Source organism: Tachypleus tridentatus, chromosome 7, assembly GCF_004210375.1.
Source record: "Tachypleus tridentatus isolate NWPU-2018 chromosome 7, ASM421037v1, whole genome shotgun sequence".
NCBI lineage: Eukaryota > Metazoa > Arthropoda > Merostomata > Xiphosura > Limulidae > Tachypleus > Tachypleus tridentatus.
Genome location: NC_134831.1, coordinates 143511860 through 143528674, shown reverse-complemented (window position 1 = coordinate 143528674; position 16815 = coordinate 143511860). Strand labels below are relative to the sequence as shown.

The 16815-nt window shown below is 34.8% G+C and overlaps 1 long non-coding RNA gene across 1 annotated transcript; it reads left to right on the top strand.

Moving 5' to 3' along the window:
- The first annotated feature begins 519 nt into the window (after window positions 1–519).
- On the top strand, window positions 520–12116 carry LOC143258151 (uncharacterized). The gene is made up of 4 exons (XR_013032163.1): window positions 520–638; window positions 5795–5837; window positions 7483–7594; window positions 11945–12116. It is a non-coding gene; the product is annotated as an uncharacterized LOC143258151 (long non-coding RNA).
- Window positions 12117–16815: the final 4699 nt, after the last annotated feature.

The following is a 16815-nucleotide window of genomic DNA, read 5'->3' as shown; positions in this document are numbered from 1 at the left end:
GCTTTCCACGGAACGTAAAGTAGGTGTAATTAAGAATATAGTCTTTCTGTTAAAAACTTAAACATATTTCAAAAACAAGTTGTTATAACAATAGCATGGCCTAGCGCGTAAGGCGTGCGACTCGTATTTCGCGGGTTCGCGCCCGCGTCGCGCTGAACATGCTCGCCCTTCCAGCCGTAGGGGTGTATAATGTCATGGTAAATCCCACTATTCATTGGTAAAAGAGTAGCCCAAGAGTTGGCGGTGGGTGGTGATGACTAGCTGCCTTCCCTCTAGTTTTACACTGCTAAATTAAGGACGGCTAGCACAGATAGCCCTCGAATAGCTTTGTGCGAAATTCCCAAACAAACAAACAAATATAACAATAGAATACAAGTGAGTAAAAACGTCAGCAAAAATACGTATTATACATCACATCATGAAATACAAACCAAGAATATATAAATAAAAATTGTGTACAGCTGGAAACTGGCTGTTTTGACAAGAACTGGTTGCATTTTGTTCTGCGGAATTGAATAACGAGAATGAAAAAAAAAAAGTTGTTTCACGTGAATAAACAGCAAGTATTTGTTAGCTGTACGATGGTATTTCAGGAAGAGAAGATACCTCCCAACCTGCCTCAACGTCAAGGATTTAAGGTTAGTCTATGAAAAATTAAATGTTATTTCAGACCCGAAGAAATTTTAACTGTTTCTCATGTAAATAAACGAAACGAATTCGGCAAAACTTGAATGAAAAGGAAATGACAGAATTCTAAAAACATGGGAGAAAACATTAAGTGTGTTTCAAACAAAGCTACATTTGGAATTTCAATAATAGAAAAAAAAGAACCACCAAGAACAGTTTTGATCGTCCAAATAGCAAGTCTTCTTGCTGTCTCTCTCTCACGCAATTATTAAATTATTTCTTGTTTAACTCTTAAAACGTTAACTAGAAAATACGTTTTTAATACTTCGCTATTGACAGTAGAAAGTTTAGGAGGAACATTTAATAGTTCTGCTTTTCTTGATGGGTGAGTTTTCGGATTATGATAAATGTTGTTGTTGTTTTGGTGAATTTTGCTCAAAGCTACAAGAAGACTATCTGCGCTACTCGTCTTCAATTTTGAAATCATAGACCAGAAGGAAGAAATTTATTCAACGTCACCCACCGCCAATTCACGAACAACTCTGACTGAACGTTGTGATTTAAGAGTTATTCTTGTAACATTCCCAAGACCCCAAAGTGTGAAACTTTTGTTTTTTTGTTAGGTAATAACAAGGAACCTCAGATATACATACCGGTACACTGACGTCTTCATCACGTGGTATTTGTTTGTTTTTAAGATGTGTTGAGCTGATAACAACGTGATCTGGAACTGATGTATTGTATATTCATGTTTAGCTTGATTTGAAACAGGGTAAATATGTTGTTCTGATTTAATACGCCATACTTATTCCCCCCAGATGGTATACTGATAAGGGCTTGAAGGCTTATATAGATCAAAATTTAGGGTACGATTCTTGCGGTAGGCTCGTTGTACAGCAATGGGCTTAAAAATGAACATTGCACAAACTGGTGTTTTTTAAAGCTACTTGAAGAATCCTGTAACTTTAACAATCCTTGAAAATATCTTTACACCTAAATACAATACACTAACTGGTGCTTATTTTTATTCCTGATATTTTATCTGCCTTTTCAAGACTTTAAACGTCCATTTATGTTTACTGATATATCTGAAACATAGACGTAATCCTAAGCCTGAGAACATTTAACATAGATTTTTGTTAGCTTTGGAAAAATATGACAACAACGGCTGAAGACATTACGTGAAGAAGGGATCAGTTATGCTTCAGATAATCTGATTTTAAAGTTAACAAAGATTTCTATCTCGACATTGCTTGCGTCATTTATAGATTTAATTTCGTGCTTAATATATTTTTGTTCATCGTAATATTTTCTGTAATATAAGAGTTTATTATTTCTAAAGCTGTTTGCATATGTTTCCTCTTACTGTTTTTTAAAACACTGTTGAAATACTGCAAAACACTTTATTTTTTATTTATTCAGTAACTAGTGCTGTTCTGATGTTTTGGTGTTTGTTTTAATGTTATATCTTTGCAAAGATCCAAGAGAAACTCATTTCTGATTTTTACTTTTAACAGTTGTGTTTTTTCACGACAAAAGCTAGATCATCATTTAAAGCTTAGTTCAGTTTTGGTTCTATATATATATGTATCTGTTTCTTATACCTGAGGGGAAAACAGACAACATTAAGCTTTACATGTGAATAGACAGTAAGTATTGAATAGTTTTGAAATATTTTTTTCAACATGTATTACCGTCTTCTCACAGTTTATATCTGAAAAGTTATTTTTACAATAATTATTCCGCTACTTTTACTTTTATGTTTTTTTATTAATTACATGTTCTATGTGGATCAGTCGCGGCTTTTTTGTTATCTTGTCAGACTGAAAATTGAGTATTCATGTTCTGTGAGTCATATATGCAAGATTTCACTCCAAATTTTGTATATACGGTGCGTCATTAGCGTGATGGTCAAATCTCACTATTTGATCAAACAAGAATAGTTTCAGAATTGGCGGTTAGTGCTGCAGTTTAGCTGTCTTTCCTCGACCTGCAAGTTAATAATCAGAGACGACGTGTGCAGACAGCTCTTGTGTAGCATTGGACAGACAAAAATAATGTATTACGTGAAATGAGGCTTTAATTAATCATGCATTTTGAACTCTCTCCCCAGTACCACAACTGAAGAGTGTATTACGCAAATCATTTTTGTGAATTACAATTATGACAAAAACTACACTTTGTGGGGCTGTATTTTTCTGTCCAAAAGTCAATTTTTTATCAGTTCCAACTGAAACTGCTTTGGTGCCGACATAAACTATCCATTCTTATCATTACCGCGACATGAACAGGTTTTTTTATTGGTCTGAAGTTACGCCGTTTCGAACCGGATTAGAGAACAATTCAGTTGATTAGATTACCTGGAAAACTTGTCATCCGAAGTTTTATCCTGCTCATTGTACCATTGATAGTGTGTAATGTGACCGTAGGTAAATCTGATAACCTCACTCACTACTGAGCATTCAACAACAACATGCGAAATGTTGATCAATTGCCAACAAATTTCCATATCATGGATAGAACACAGATACTCCAGCGTAGTAATTAATAAAATGATTTTTAATTTGCACTCATTCCAATGTATAAAAGAAGTATCTATTTAGTTACGAGAATTATTTTTATTATCACGTGTTATTCCATCTATTCTTTCCCTGAAAAGTAATATAGTGCTCCTGAATTTTATATATTTACTGACATATATCTCGGGCCAGTATGAACAAACATACATCAATATTTTACCCAAAAAGGTTATATATGATCAAATATGAATGCTTATACGTTGAAGTTCTAAGGATCTAAAACCGACCATGGGAGATCCAAGAAAAAAAAAAATCCTTGCAATGCTAAGGTCGGGTGAGATCTTGTATTAACATGTTCAGACTATGAATCTGAAGGCTCATAATTTGTATTCTATTGTTATAAAAGACGAGATTTTAGAGCCGTGGCTTGATCAGAAGTCTGAAGATAAGACTTATGTGTCAGACGTGAATGAGGATACGTTATGAGACATAAACACCTGTTCAAAGATGAGGAAGGTGATAAAGATTCTTATCTGGCCTTCTTTTATGAATCAGATAAAGACTCAGATGAGGAGTTGCTGGAAATAAAAGTATTCGGCAGCTCCACCCATTAAAATGGTCAATGATGTCAACCTACCAATCAATATAGGTGGAGCTGATCAATGTTTTAATAGTGCGACAGTCGAGCAATGGATAATTGTGTTCCTTACTTTCTGCGGTATCAAGCACAGTTCCACTACTGATGTGATACTGGATGAGATCCGCTGGAGAACCAACAGTTACCACAGTAATTTATCTGTATGATCACGGACGAAGTGACGGTCTTTGCTTTCCATAATATCAAATGATGTACGCTACATCTAAATCTTGACGAAAGGCACTTCGATAAAATGCCAATTTGAATATAACAAGGTTAAAATTTGGGTCGCTTTTTAAAAACGTTCAAACGTAAATGGTAGTAGTTTTCGTTTTCGTCATATAACTAAAAGGATCGTTAAATTGTAAAAGAAACCTGCTTTTGTAATCATTTGATTAATTTTAAATAACAAAGTGGCTACATTAAAAGCAAGTGTAAAAATAGCAGAATTGTTTTATTAACAGTTACTAAAAGGCAATTCAGTCATTCTTAGTTTAATTTCCCTGTGACAGATCACATTAACAGCTGCTGGTTAGCCATTCTTGTAATTATTTGCAGCTTAAATGAGAGGGTAATCATACTTTTGAGAGCTAAAATTCCTTTAGCTTTTTGTTTATTTTTCAATGTTCTACGCATCACAATCACAACGTGTAATCCTTAGTATTGCTGTGAATAGAGTTAAGGTCTAAATAAAAACCCATTAATGATTATCGCCCACGATCTCTACGTTATGTGAACTGAAAGACTTACTCTTTCCGAATGGGATGATGGCTATATAACCCAGAAAGAATAAATTAAAATGAATATAAAGATTTATTCACTTTCTTCAGTGTGATATTCTGTTTTTATCGCCACATATGGGAAGGGCGTTGTTACATTGTGCAATTCAGTATAAGTCTCTCACCACATTAATAGAAGAGTCTTTCCAAACTACAAACTAGAGCAAAGAACTATCTTTTAATATTCTAACTCCACGTCGGAAATGAAAACCAATGTCTGTAAATAGTTATTCTAAACCAAGAGATTCTTAAAACAAGTTGGTATAATCATATCCTTAATAATCCATACATTTTGATTCACATATAATGTATTTTCCAAAGCCTTCTTTATTTCTATGGATCCTTTTTGAGATTCATAATATTTTTACCATTTGCAACATTGGGCGTTAATTTGCGCTAACTGTTCAAAATTTTGTGCTGATAGGCTAAACAGATGGCAGTTAGCCCATAGCACCCATCGCCCATTTTTAGTTTGCTTTTGTTTCACACGCATAACAACACTCATTCATAGTCTGGCTCTAACCACAATGGGCTCTCAGATCCATGGCCTGGTTCTAACCACTGGACCACGTTTGACCTGTCAAAAAGCACTGAGATACTTTATAAGCATTAGTCGAGTTGAATTGTAAATACTGTAGTTTATTTAGCTATCTTTTTTTCACGAAATAAAAAAGTCGTTGATTCCGTGGTTGTTCTTCAAACATTTGAACCTAACGCTACTTAAAGATATCAGGAAATATTTATAGTTTAACCATTGTTGTATAGCAATTGAGAAAGTTCACCCTTAAAGCCGTAATCTGCATTTTTGAAGCAAAGATGTTACACTGCATGAGCTTGAAGTGTGAGAGCAGAGCTACTTGGCATTCAAAATATTATACTTTGTCGTGCGGAATTTTCGCTTCTATTGATAACGTCAAAGTGTTGTATTTTATTAGGCTTGTTTTTCTCTTGTTGTACGACTTTTAAAGATTTCGCAATACGAATATCCTTTCCAAGCAATGAGCTGTAATGTATTTATCCAAGCTATATCTAGTGCATTATTGCAATAGTCGATAATTTGTCGTGAACTACGTGTGGAGGTCTCACGTTTGTTTCGCATTGTGTTTAGATATGAAAATTGTTTAAAGCGGTTTAATCTTCTGTAATTTTTATTATTTTCAATTTACAATTGTTCTTTCCACTTTATTTTATTTTTGGACATTTAAAAAATATTCTTTTCTCATTGTTTTCAGAAATGCCTTTCCTAACAACCTAATGCGAGCCACTTTCATGAATGTGAGAATATATTTCTGCTTTATTTCTTCTTAAAATGATAAAAATCATATGTTTATACAAATAAAAGCGTGTATATGTAAATATAGGAAAATCTAAAAACATAATTATATTTCCATAAGTGATAAAAAGTTTTTAGAAAGTCTAATGGTTTCATAAAGTACCAATTGTTTTTTTGTTTTTTGCCTTAACGTATAGATGAATTGATTCTCAAATGACCCTTATGAATTTGTTGCTGAGCTATCTAAATAAGAAATATTTCCTTTACTGCTTTGATAACAAACACGTATTTTGACAGATAATACCAGCCAAAATCCTATATTTTAAAAGCACTTTTATTCCAGAATTTGTGAAGTAAAATAGCTGGTAATTAGTCTATATTGTATGACTTTAGATGGCGCTGAATTTCTTTTTGTGCATGGTTTCATTTCTTTATATTAGTATCTATATAGATTTTTGATACTTTATTATTGATTTTGTGTTTCACGTTTTTAAAATTCTAAGTTATTCTTCCGTTTTCAAACTAGTTGCTTAATTAGTTTAGTTTTAGCCTCCTTGTCGTACAAAATTGAGTTTAGTTTCTTCGAGGCACAAGTTGTAACGCATAAATTGCATAATATCTATTATATATATTTAGAAGGCAATCATTGATTTGTACTAAACAACATAAATTACGTCTTTTATTTGTTTACGAAAGAGTGAGCCATGTTTGATCCGCTGTGGATGTGGGATGCTACTGTTTCCTATTCCCTTTTTTAATATAATGCATTAAAATTTATGTACATAGTGCGCTTGTAGTTTTAATATGGAATTTAAATCAAATCAGTTAGTAATTTCCTCTCACCCTAATTGCTTACTGAACTGGCCCATTCAACTAGGATGCTATAATGATGCAATTTCTCGTGGGAAGGTTTTTGTAAAATAGATCATACGATATATAAACGGAGAGTGGCCTTTTCCACTGGTACTTCAGGTATTACTTTTAATTTATACCTTTCGTTATTTTTTCGATGCAATTAACTAACCGTCACAGGGGTAGTGTCCACATCCTGAGAAGAATGTCAGTATTGTTTCCCATATATAATGTCATGCTTTCTCAACCTCAAACAATCTGGATCTATATTTGCACATTAAACATATTCAAACACTCCTAGACATCATCATTAAAGACGTCACACAATACATTTGTTTATCATTGATTATTTTAGTATTAAATAAATATTGGTTCATTCTGTTTTACATTATAATCTTCACTTTAAAATTGTCGATCCCAGAAAAATCTGTCTGGTATAGATTCTTTACTCAATCCTTTTGTTATTTAGCATATCATATCTAGTTACTATTAAAGGAATACAGGTTCACATGAGAATATCATAGAGTTAGTAGGTAGAAGACAATTTTGTTCTGTGATTTGTTGTTACGCAGTTTTCTGTTTTCTTCCGGATGAATACGTATGTCTATAATATTTTTTAACTCTTGTATTATCGACTTTAAACTTTGATCTTAACAGTCTTTTCTAAGAGTCGAAGGATTTATCACAAGGAAAGACGCTTGAGATTGGTTCTATTACGAGGCAATCATGCGCTAAGAAATTTTCACATAATATGATAATGTTGTAATCTTTTCTCAGGCTCAACTTGTTTTTCAGGAAGTAACCGTGGTTAAAAGACAGCCCCTTTTTGAATTTAGCAACACAACGGAACAGAACGCTACCACAAGCACAAAAGTAGTCAAACTGCAAGACGGAGTCAACTTTTTAGGTAAACCAAATGCTGTAAAATAATTATCTACAGAGGGGGAGTTGATAAAGTTCAGTATAGGAAACAAGAGTACTATGGTTAAAAGTATACTTTTACCTCCCCTGTGTTATGATTATAACATAATTCTATGATTATTTATCGGTTGATTGGTGAGTAAATAAGAGTTAGAACTTTGTAAATGTGTATTATAGTCGAGTATGTTTTAGTTTGATTTTTAGTCTTCTTATCCAGATGTACCCGAGGCGTGTTATGGCTAGTTGGTTAGGACACTTGATTTGTAATGTGAAGATCTAAGGTTCGGATTCTCGTTCTACCAAACACTCTTACCGTTTTAGCCCTGGTGGTGTTATAAAGGTACGATCAATCTCACTGTTCTTTGGTGAAAGAGCAGCCCAAGAGTTGGTGATGGATAGTGACCACTTCCTTTCCCTCTAGTAATTCACTGTTAAGTTAGAGAAAACCAACATAAATATTACTCATACAGTTTTTTTGTGAAATTCAAAACAATAAATGCAAGGTATCCCCAGAGAATGCACTATTCATTCAGTTATCATTATTTTCTTACAAGCACCTACAGTTGGACTGGTAAAACTGGAACTTTCTTATATACTTATAAATAATATCGTCCCTTGCTGGTACAGCGGTAAGTCTACGGATTTACAACGCTAAAATCAGTGTTTCGATTCCCCTTGGTGGACTCAGCAGATAGCCCAACATGGCTTCTTTATAAGACTGCTATACAATACTGAGTTATTTTTTTACTTCCAAGTTTGATTTTTGATTATAACGAACACATTTTGCTATTATGTGTTACTATACAAGTAGAACATGTGTTATTTTTAATTTGTTGTTACCGAATTTACAAATAAATGTAAATACTAATAATACGTAACAAGTACAGAAATTGCCTACACTAGATTTATTTGTCTAATCAGTTTTCATTTCTGGGAGGACGTGTTTGTTTGAATTTCCACACAAAAACAACTCAATAGTTACCTGCACTAAGCGGCCCTAACTTTGAAACGATAAACTGGAGGGAAGACAACTAGTCAACGCTTACACTGCCACCTCGAGGCTACTCTAATAGAATAATGATATTCAATGATCGTTATTTAAATACATGTATGACTCTTATATGCGAAGCGTGTTTTTTATTTGTTTTCGGCTGTAACGGGATACAAACCATTGAGCATTTCATCCACAGTCGAATATACCACTGGGCTGCATTCAGTCATTGATCCATAAAAAGGGAAATTAATTGCCAAATAAAACTTTAATATGTAACTTGAACATGAATTTTGAGAAATAAATGACAACCTTGAAACTTTGACACATTAATGAGATATAGGGGAGAAGATGACATTAATACCTTTGTATGTATTCCGTGACTAGCATACTTAACATTCACTAATTAAACAAAAATATGGCTATTTTTAAAAGTTGCCTTGCGAAATGTGAGGCAAATCTCAACGGAATCTTCTTGCAAAGCCCTCCAGTAAATAGTGGCAAGTTTGAAAGATTATAACGACAAAAGCGGGTTTCCATATACCCGTGGTGGGCAGAACAATGATAGCTCACTGGGGAACACTCATTTTGTTGCATTTAAAAAAAGACCTTTCTATAGTCAATTTGAGTGTGTTGATTTCAAATCTGAAGTCGGTTTTTGTCTGCAAGCTACAGATTTTATGCAATTCGTTATTATAGGAAATTATAGGAATAGCTTATCAATTTGTTTGTGTATTTTATTCAGGTTGGAATTTGCGTTTGTAACTTTTGCGTTTGTACACTTCATCTGGACAACCTCGTTTAATGCTCCAGCAGTAGTCAGCCATCATACTTTTGTCCCAGCGCCCTTGGTAGCGTTCTTCCATGACCTTTAGGTCTTGGTGGAATCGTTCTCCTTGTTCGTCACTCACAGCCCCCAGGTTGTCAGGGAACTTATCAAGGTGGCTGTTCAAAAAATGAAGTTTGATGCTCATGTTGCACCCGAGATTACGAAAAGCGAGGAGCATTCTGTTCACAAGTTCACTGTAGTTCTCCGCCTTATTGTTTCCAAGGAAGTTCTCAACGACTGCCACAAAGGATAACCATGCTGCCTTTTCTAAAGCGGTCATCTTAGCAACAAACTGATCATCACGAATTAGGGTTCGAATCTGTGGGCCATCAAACACGCCTGCTTTGCTTTTCTCAAATGATAACCCTGGTAAAGCTGTGATGATGTGTTGGAAACATTCACCTTCGGTTTCCAGTGCCTTGACAAATTGCTTCATCAAACCTAATTTGATGTGAAGAGGAGGAAAGATTATCTTATCTCTGCTTACAATTGGGTCTTGTATGATATTTGGCATGCCTGCTTCAAGGGTGTCACGAATAGGCCAGTCCTTCTGGACCCAATGTCTGTCTCGTGTTCGGCTGTCCCACATAGAGAGGAAACATGGAAACTTGGTGAAACCTTTCTGTTGTCCAAGAAGAAAGTTGACCATCTTTAAGTCTACACAAATGATCCAATTGTGTTCATGATATTTTAATAAGTCCATGACCATTCTTATATCATCATAGACTTCCCGCAAATGCATTGAGTGACCGACAGGTACTGCTCCATAAACATTCCCATTATGTAAAAGAACACACTTTAGACTGCGTTTTGAACTGTCTAAAAACAGTTTTCATTCAGCAAGACTATAGTAAGGTACACCCAGTTCTTTGAGAAGCTCTTGGATGTCATGGCAGTAAACAACCTGTCTGTCTTCTGAAAAGAAGGTCACAAAAAGCTGGTCACGCTTTCTGAAATATGATACTTTAACAGAGTGATCAACAAGATTTCTGCCTTGTAATCTTGATGCCAAAAGCTCTGCTGCTTTCTTTGAAAGACCTAAATCCCGCACTAAATCATTCAGTTCAGCCTGGGGAAGAGGCTTGGGGACGGGGAAAGGTTCAGTGTCTGAAGAACAGTTCTCCTATTGTGTACACTTTTCTGATAATTCACTGTCACAACTGTCTTGTTCGCTTGTATCATGTCCAATGTCTTTATCGTCCAGTGAAGGCAAGCCTTTGAAAACTGGAACAGGAACTTCTTCAGAGTGCGGAGCAGGCCGAATAGCTGAGGAAATGTTCGGATACGTAATCTTATGTCGGTTTTTCTTCCCAACACTCGTTGTGTTTACCATGCAGAAATAACAGTCAGTTACATGATTGGTGGGTTCGCGCCAAATCATTGGAACACCAAAAGGCAGACCATTGCGTTTTCCTTTGGTCCAGTCTCAAAGCATTTCCTCACAATTGTGGCACACAACATGAGGAGCCCATTGCTTGTCTTGATCACCAAGATGAACTTCAAAATATGCCTTGTAGGCACGCTTGACGAACGAGGACATGTTACGTCTCTGACGATTGAGTGTGTAGCATCCACATATGTAGCAGAAGGCATCAGGCTTGTTTCTGCAATGATATCTATTTTTGGAAGCCATGTTTGATTTGAAACAAAAGAAGAATGATCAAAATATTAGAAGCTATCTATATATATGGACGTGAAAATGCTTATACATGGTTTACGCAAGTTCACATTGGTACAATTTCATTAACCTCAAATTGCATACAAACTAGAGCTTGTAGAGAAAAACTAATTTCAGATTTGAAATCAGCGCCTAAAACTCCTTCAGAATCAGTTAAAATATCCAATGCAACTCAAAGTTACTGAAAAAGTGTTCCCCAGTGTAGTCCATTTTGTTTGTTTTTGAATTTTGAGCAAAGCTGCACAAGGGCTATCTGCGCTAGCCGTCCCTAATTTAGCAGTGTAAGACTAGAGGGAAGGAAGCTAGTCATCATCACCTACCACCAACTCTTGGGCTACACTTTTACCAACGAATAGTGGGATTGACCGTCACATTATAACGTCCCCACGGCTGAAAGGACGAGCATGTTTGGTGTGACGGAGATTCGAATTCGCGACACTCGGATTAGGAGTAGAGTGCCTTAACCACCTGGCCATGCCAGTCCTCAGTCCACTTTGTAGTGTTGCGGTTAACTGCAAAAAAGACTAACCAATCGCAGAACTTTTGAATTTTGACCACCAAGTGAAAAATAACATTATCTGTCTATCACGTTCAGTTGTCATTCACCCCAAAATTTTATTTACTTAATTCTCAATATTAGTAGTTTTATAACTATAGTAACCTAGTGATATATAGTAAATAGTTCTATCAGAGAATTATTTGGTTAATATTCTAATTATTTAATATACAGGTTATCTAGATTTGTATCCTTCTAATTATTTAATATACAGGTTATCTAGATTTGTATCCAGAATGAGGTGACTGCCATTCTTTGATATTTGATAACTTTCTGACTTAGGTCTCATGGTGTTCAGTGTGGTGTTTGGCTGTGCAATGTCGTTTCTAGGCGATAAGGTGGCGCTGCTGAGGCAAGTCATTGTGCAGGTCAATGCTGTCATCATGAAGATTCTTCAATTCTTACTTCGGTATGACTTAAGTGTTTATTAAAACATCTGATTTATAAACACACATATCCGTGCAGCCATGTCTTTCTTCATCTTTGTGACATATTAAATCGTCACACCTAACATCCACAAAGAAGTCTGATGACTAACTTAAATCGTTTCAATAAATGTTGTAAGTTTATAACTGAAACAAGTCCATTTCAAGAGTCTGTTAAATGTGTTGTGGGTTCAAATTTTGTCTTGTACATATTCTGATTTCTACTTTATCAATCAACTTCGGACGTTTTTCTTGTTGTTTTACTTTAAATAATACACGACATTATTTGCATGTCATTTATACTCCATGTATAAAGAAAACGTTCGAAATTTTGTTGAGAAGCAACGTAATGTTAAGAAAATTAAACAATTTAGCACAACAGTTTAAACAAAAGTTGTAACAATCAGGAAAGAATTTGATCTTTGTTAAAATTCAGGACATAAAATTTAATTATGATTTCAGATATAAAATCTGACTAAAAATAAGGGACTTTGCTCCAGCTTATTCCACGCTGTGTGCAATACGTATAATTAGAGTATAAGTTTACTCCAAAAGTAGTTGCACCTTAAATAATGTGTGTTATCCGTGATATGCACTTTAAAGTAAAATACAAGATGACAAATGTTTGGTAACACTCTGTGTGTATGTTTTTTTTTCGTATAGCAAAGCCACAAAGGGCTATCTGCTCAGCCCACCGAGGGGAATCGAGCCCTTGATTTTAGCGTTGTAAATCCGGACACCTACCGCTGTACTAGTGGGTGTCCTCTCTATGTCTACGTAAAAGAGTGTCTTTATACAAATCTAGGATTTTGATTATTGGGATGTTCTTCTGGATGTGTGAAGAAGGATTGAAAACTTCATCCGTGACTGAGATGTTCCGGAACATAGGGTTGTACCTAGTGATTGTTTTTTCTGGTTATGCCACTCATCAGTTAGTTCTTCTTCCTGTGTCAGGAAAAATTGATTAAAATTCTTCGTTAGTATTTTACCTGTGTTTTTTACTGCTTTTGGAACTTCATCAAGGTACTGAATGTCATTAAATGCTTCTTAAAATAACCAAATCTCCCTCGGTTATGCTTTTTATAATGCTTTATACACAGGCCTATGTTTATTTGTTACTTTTAAATGAGCTAATATTGAAGAACTTTTTATTTGTTTGACTAAATCTCAAAAAATAAGAGGTCAGGTGGTTAAGGCACTTTACTCGTGATCCGAGGATCGCGGGTTGGAATTCCTTTCACACCAAACATGTTCACCCAGTCAGCCGTGGGGAAAATAAAATGTGACGGTAAATTCCACTATTCTTTGGTAAAAGAATTGGCGATGGGTGGTGATGACTAGCCGCCTTCCCTCTAGTCTTACACAGCTAAATTAGGGACGGCTAGCACAAATAGTCCTCGTGTAGCTTTGCGCGAAATTAAAAAATAAACAAACAAAAAATTTGAATATTTTTCTATTTCAAAAGGAGGTAAACAATTACGATAGACTGTGAAATTATTCAATATTTGGCATTAGTGTGTTTATCTGTCTATGTATCTACGTGATCCCATTATTTATTGTCAAGTAATCACAGTTTTTACCTAAATGGCAGTACTGCTACACTTCCGGTTACTATGCGGACTATGGTAGAACAAAATAAAAAATAAGGCTCATCCCTGCGTCACACGGTTTGTTCTTCCCTTCGAAATGATTGCCCACACGGGAGGAGGATGTAAAGATCTTACAATTCAAGTTCTTTTCATCTCTCAGGTAATAGCTATTGATCTTGGAGCTGGAGGTACTCATATAATTTGTGTTCAAATTGTTTGTTTCATAACAACCAATAATGGAAAGGTACTTTGGTTTTCTGTTGGTTTTGGATTAAAATATAATTTATAGAAATAAGAAATAGGTTAAGAAGTAGTGATGCTATTTCTTTAAAGAAACAAAAAAACCACAACAAATAGTTACGTAACTAACAGAATCGTCTATAACCAGATACATTTTATACACCCTTATTATGTAGCTACTAACATAGTCTATGTAAACGAGAATATTTGGTCTATTTTTAATCTTTTACATATATTAATGTTGTTGTTTTTTGTCTGGAGACCTAATCTTTATATTTTTGAAGGGCTATGGCCACCTTGCTGTAAATGTTATTGATTATCCAATATTATATTTGTCGAGTCTTTAAAGCCGAAGCTGAAATTTTGACATCATTTATCCAAATCTCATTATTATATATGTTTTGTACTTCAGCGTAAGATAGAAGGCTCACCATGCTATAGCTAGAGGTTTCAATCTCTGCAGTGGCAGGTATTGCGCAGATAGCTTTGCATGTTTTTCTGCATATATAATGTATACATATAGTATATACACAATCCTTGCAGTGATCAATGTAGTTCAGGACAAAAAAAGAAAAATACTGACGAATGAAAACGATACTGCAAGGATCTACTTAACGCCAGCAATGAGGGAAAAAAAATGAAGATGACACTACCAACAGCATGCCCAGTGTTGGACGTCAGTAGAGAGGGGGTCAAAGAAGTAATAAGAAAAATGAATATACGCAAGGTGGAGGCTCATCAATGATTGTGATTCAGATAGTCAAGGCACGAAGAGATGATGAAGTTAAGTATGTATTGAAGAGCAGATACGCACAGAACGGAGAGAGAGTGGTAAAGAACAAACAGGAAATAGATTCTCTTCGATGTGGAAACTATAGAGGAATAAAACTAGTAAAGCAGCTGATGAGAGTGAAAGAAAGTTGAATAAGGAAATTCGTAACCATCGACGAAATACAGATTGGATTTCGGCGTTGGAGAAAAAATATGCAATAGTTATTTTGTGAGCATTGCAGGAGAAGTACTTAAAAGAAAACACGAAGTTATACCATGAATTTCTAGATTAAGAAAAAGCGTATGACAACATGCAACGATAATTAGTGTATTGGTGCTTCTGAAAAATAACACTTTCTCAAAAGCTGATCAAGCTATTTACAGCTACTTATGATGGAGTGACAACATTCGTAAAAACCGAAAACCAGACAGGTTTGAGGAATATTTTGGACTGCACCAAGGGTCAGTCATTAACTTCTACTGGTCACCATTACCATCATTAACAAGAATATTACATACATAATATTCTTCTAATATTTTTTTTGGTGAATCTTGAACTATAATTTTACTTTAGAATGTTTTTAATACTTCAATACATAGGAGTAGCCAAACGATTTATTATTGTGAAATAACTACAGTCAAGAACTATTTCTCCAGTCTTACAACAGTGTTGTTGACGGTGGCAGCACCAGGAATAGCTGGAGGTCCAAATCCTGTGTATCTATTGGCAGCTCTTTCGTCTGTGGGAATCAGGAATCTTTCTTATATATCCTTACTGTTAGCTATTGATTGGCTTGTGTAAGTACTGATACTATCCATATATCTTCAAGATAGTTAATCCCAACATTTTCGGTATTCGTATAAATACTCATATCATTAAATCGTGTTTATGCGATTTCTGCTACTATGGTTGCGTATTAACATGTTTAATACGCGTTTAATATACAACCCATTTTTGGTACACTAGCACATTGCATGTTTTTAGCAAAGATATTTGTTTGGTCTCTAAATGTAAATAAAATATTGCATTATGCTTTCGGATATAAAGATATTTGTTAATTCCACGTGTAATTAAATTATTTTGAAACTCTTCTATCATAGATTTTTCGCTTGTACTCGTAATGCACAAAGTGCTTGAATTGGGTAAAAAGAAGAAGGGGTGGTTTGTGATATTTTCGAAGGTGAGTACTATATTTATGTTTTTCATGAGTTTTGTTTATAACTAAATTGTAATATCTGGAATTTATTAGACTAGATAAGGAAAGATAAGGAAACGTAATAATACTAATAAAAACTCTTCACGAGGTATTCAAACGAGCAGCCGGTGCATTTCGTAATTCGATACGGTAACAGCAGCTGCACATTCGCTTTGTGATTTACAACTTATGAGACGAGATCATTAGTTAAACATGGTTCAAACGGTAATAAAACAATAAAATTAACTACAACGACCCTGAGATTACGAGTCGAACGCCCTAACCACCTGGCCATACCGGGTCTAAGACTGGTAGAATAGTAGTTATGTTTGACTGAAAGTGTTTCACGGCGTAAATCTGAATTCATTGACTTTGTATTAGTTTGATGAATGAAAAAAGACTTGACTCAATGCGTAGTAAAATATAGCAATCTTTATTCACAAGATAAACGCAGTTAAATTAAAATGATGATCGTTGTGTTAGTCTTGTCGTGGAATCTCTTACTAGCTTCCATTGGAAGAAATATTACAACAGGCAGTGGATACTTTGTGTCAGAACGATGACAGTACTACGAATATTTTTAAATATGTTTTTTTCAGAAACAGTTGTGATGCACCATTAAAGAATATCATTCCTTTTTTAGTAACATTATATGTGATCAAACTGATGGAGTAGCAATGAAATCAAAATCAGCATCAGCACTTAGCAATTGTTGTTATGATCAAGATGATGGAGTAGCAATGAAATCAAAATCAGCATCAGCACTCAGAAATTGTTATTAAAAAAAAAACAACAGACAGTATAAGATTGTCTTCCGAGTTTAAAGCCTGTATATTACCGCAGGTATATTGACCATGATTATGTAAGTTTTAATGTTGCAAATATGTTGAAGAATCTTAATAGTGAACATAAAAGTTGAAAATCATAATAGA